The following is a 4,392-nucleotide window of genomic DNA, read 5'->3' on the forward strand; positions in this document are numbered from 1 at the left end:
AGCTTGGTTTTGGCACGCTCTGGGCGTGGTCACCATGGTGCCACGGCATTGCCACACCACACTCCATGCCAAAAGATGTCTAAGCTTATCTACACACTGCTCCGAGTTGACCTATGCATCTGGACGGCACTGGGGAGCAATGATGTGACCAAACCAAAGCCAAATAGTCTCCAACAGCAAGGTGTTTGTGCTGTGGTGTGGTCACCACAGTGCACCTCTTGTCATGATTTTCGGTTGAGGTTGACCACTCACTAAGGTCATTATCTTGGCCAAAATTTAGCACAAACAAATAAGTCTAGGGGGTACTCCTTTGTAACTTGGCATTCTAACCAGAAATGAAGAAGATGATGCTGGGGTTGATTGGCTAGATGGAAATGGCTCAAACTTGGAGGAGACTCATGATTTAGGCATATGAAGTCACCCTAAAAGTTTAATACCATTTGCACAAATATAAATGGTACTTCCTTCACAGTGCTCAAATCTAGACAGAATCTTAAATAATTTGGTGAGGAATATTGGCTCAAGGGAATGGGCTAAATTTTGGTGGACAAGGATGATTTATCATAATGAACTACTCTCCAAAATTTCAGCTCAAGGGAAACAAGGAATCAAGCACTTCCTTTGCAAACAGAAAATCTGGATAGAATTTGCAAAGGGATGTTGTGCTCAATTTTTGAATTGGGGAACTTGATATTTTTATGGAAAAGATGAATATATGGATATGAGAAGCTCCACAAATTATTTGGGATTTTTCCTAGCTACCAAAATGGTAGTTCCTTTGGAAAGGCCCCAAAATGCAATATTGGCTTAAATAGGAAAAATGCATTTTTTCCTACTTAGCGATGGCCAATATTTTACGAGAGATTCATAGGATCAGAAAGAATATCTCCACAAGTTTTCATGACCTTGGGAGATGGAATATATTTTCTTGGATTTAATTCCTCAGAAAGGCAGAAACAAGAATTATTTCTAGAAGAGAAATATTGCACATGACTTGGCAATGTTTTTGCACATCTACGGTCTATGAGGGAAGAATGGTCTCTGGGAAAATTTGTAGGATTAAGAGAGCAATGGAAATGATGCCTCCTTTGTAAACACAAAGGCAGGATTCCGAGTTCCAATATTTCGGAGCTAGGATTTCAAAGGGGTTCGGGGTTTACTCAGCAAGGACAAGATGGCACAAGGACATGGGAAAAGCACTGAGAGGTTGAGGATGGACTGGATTCACCTGGTCATTTGCCAAATTCCAGAGGAAAAATATGGGAGAGAAAAGCTAGGAAGGAATAAGAACACAAAAATCGATAACCCGATTTTTGGGGTGTTACAGAAAATTCATTGAGAGAACAACACTCCCCCTATGTCCATGCCTACACCTAGAACTAGATATATTGCAGAATGAGGTGTAGATTGCCTAGTTTCAATCCACATTACTTGAATCAATGATATTTAGGTCATGCCTTAACTCCCGGAACCTTGCTTCATCTCGGGGCTTAGTGAAAATATCTGCAAGTTGCTCTTCAGTGTTGATGAAGTGAACGTCAATATCACCATGCTTGATATGCTCATGAATGAAGTGATGACGAATATCAATGTGCTTGGTCTTCCTATGTTGCACCGGATTGATGGAAATATTGATAGCACTTTGATTGTCACATAGAAGAGGCACTTTGTCACAAGTGACACCGTAATCCTTTAAATTTTGCCTCATCCATAGCAATTGTGCACAACAACTCGCAGCTGCAACATACTCAGCTTCGGTGGAAGACAATGAGACACAATTTTGCTTCTTTGAAGACCAACTTACCAGTGAACGACCAAGAAATTGACATCCTCCAGAAGTTGACTTCCTCTCCACACAGTCTCCCGCCCAATCTGAGTCAGAATAGCCCACTAGGTTCAAGTTTGCTCCTTTGGGATACCATAGGCCAATGTTTGGGGTATGAGCCAAATATTGAAAGATTCGTTTGATAGGCATATAATGGCTTTCCTTTGGTGCAGATTGAAACCGTGCACAAATCCCTACACTCAACATGATATCCGGTCTAGATGCACAAAGGTAAAGTAGGGATCCAATCATGGAGCAATATACCATTTGGATCACTGTCAAGTTTGCATCTGGTTGGCATGGGAAACTTGACCGGTTTGACGTCCTATAGCTCGAACCTCTTGAGCATATCTTGGTTGTACTTGGCTTGTTTGATGAAGGTCCCTTGTAAACCTTTTTTAATCTCGAACCCGAGGAAGAACTTGAACTCACCCATCATTGACATCTCAAATTTCTCGGTCATTAGTGTATCAAATTCTTCATTGAAAGATTCGTTAGGGGAACCAAAAAAGATATCATCAACATATAGCTGGCATATGAACAAATCCCCTTTGACCTTCTTGGTAAAAATAGTGGGATCAATCTTCCCAATTTCAAACCCACGATCTTGTAACAACTCATTAGGTACTCATACCACGCACGTGGGGCTTGTTTAAGGCCATAGAGTGCCTTATTAAGTTTGTACACATGATTGGTGAGCTTGGGATGTTAGAACCCCGGGGGTTGTTTGACATAAACCAACTCATTCAAAGGACCATTAAGAAAAGCACTCTTCACATCCATTGTTGTAATTTGAAATCATGATGAGATGCAAATGCAAGCAGCATCCGAATAGATTCTAGACGAGCAACAGGGGCAAAGGTTTCACCGTAGTCGATACCCTCGATTGGGAGTAGCCTTGAGCCACCAATCTTGCCTTGTTTCGAATCACAATCCCATTGGCATCTTGCTTGTTTTTGAAGATCCATTTGGTCCCGATGACATTATGTTCCTCCTTTGGTCTTGGACTAATTTCCAGACTTGATTACACTCGAAGTTGTTGAGTTCTTCATGCATGGCCATAAGCCAATCCTCATCATCGAGCGCTTCCTATACCTGTTGAGGTTCACAATACAAAACAAACGCGTGATTATCACAATAATTTGAAATTTGTTGACGAGTGGACACTCCCCTTTTTAAACTTCCAAGCACGTTCTTCATAAGATGTGACTTGACTCTCAGCTTGGATGCAATCTTGGTTGCGCGACGCTCCAAGAGTTTCGCGCTTGATAACTGGGGAGCAGCAACTTGATCACGTTGCTTGGCCTTGAGTTTTGATCCTTCCTTGGCACCACTACCCCTCTTAGGTGTTGCAGAAGGAAATTGAGAAGCACCATCCTGATCAACTTGATTTTCGTATTGAGCAGGCTCACTGGTTTGTTCTCGATCTTGTAGCTGCTCTTGATCTTGATCTTGTGCCTGCGCATGATCTTGATCTTGTAGCTGCACTAGATCTTGATCTTGAGCAGATTCGAAACCTTGTGTAAGCACTTGGACATCATGTGGTGCATCACCATCTTCAAGTGGTTAATCTTGTCCTTGATCATGTTCAGCTGGTTGAGGGTTTCTCTTTGTTCATCGGAAGCGTGTGGGGCTTGCGAGGGCGATGGCTCCACTTGAGTAGAGCATTGTCCTTCTCCTTCGGCCACAAGGGGTTCCTCAATGGGGAGTATTTGACCAATCCCCATTCTTCTTATGGCCTGGGGAGGAATTTCATCACCTACATCACAAAGACCACTTTGCTCCACTTGGGAGCCATTATTTTCATCAAACTCCACGTTACATGTTTCCCCAATGAACCCGGTGGACTTGTTGAGGACACGGTAAGCATGAGAGTTTGTGGCATAACCAACTAAAATGCCCTCCTGAGCTCTAGAATCAAATTTAGCTAAACGTGCACCTTTCTTGAGAATGAAACACTTACACTCGAATACCCGGAAGTACTTGAGATTGGGTTTGTTTCTAGTGAGAATCTCATATGGGGTCTTGTTTAGGCCTTTGTGGATATAGAGCCGATTGGATGCATGACATGTTGTGTTGATGGCTTCGGCCCAAAAGTTATACGGAGATTTGAATTCCGCCATCATTGTTCTTGTCGCGTCCATCAATGTCCGGTTCTTTCTCTCCGCCACACCTTTTTGTTGAGGGGTGTATGGTGCTGAATATTGATGCTTGATTCCGTCATCACTAAGAAACTCATCGAGGGTGTAGTTCTTGAACTCGGTGTCGTTGTCACTTCTAATCATCAAAATCTTTGCTTCATGTTGACGTTGAGCTTCATTAGCAAAGTTGATGACGGTTTGTTGAGTCTCACTCTTCCTCTTGAAGAAATATACCTAGGTGTATCTTGAGTAATCATCAACAATCACCAAGTAGTACTTTCTGCCCCCAAGACTATCAAACGATGGAGGACCGAAGAGCCGCGTATCTCAGTCTCAGGACAAGACCGTCTATGCAAAGTGGACAAGGACCAAACCTCAAGTTTCCCCGGGGTGGTCTTGCCGACTGCTAGGGTGGTTGGACCAACA

Source organism: Hordeum vulgare, chromosome 5H (assembly GCF_904849725.1).
Source record: "Hordeum vulgare subsp. vulgare chromosome 5H, MorexV3_pseudomolecules_assembly, whole genome shotgun sequence".
Taxonomy (NCBI): domain Eukaryota; kingdom Viridiplantae; phylum Streptophyta; class Magnoliopsida; order Poales; family Poaceae; genus Hordeum; species Hordeum vulgare.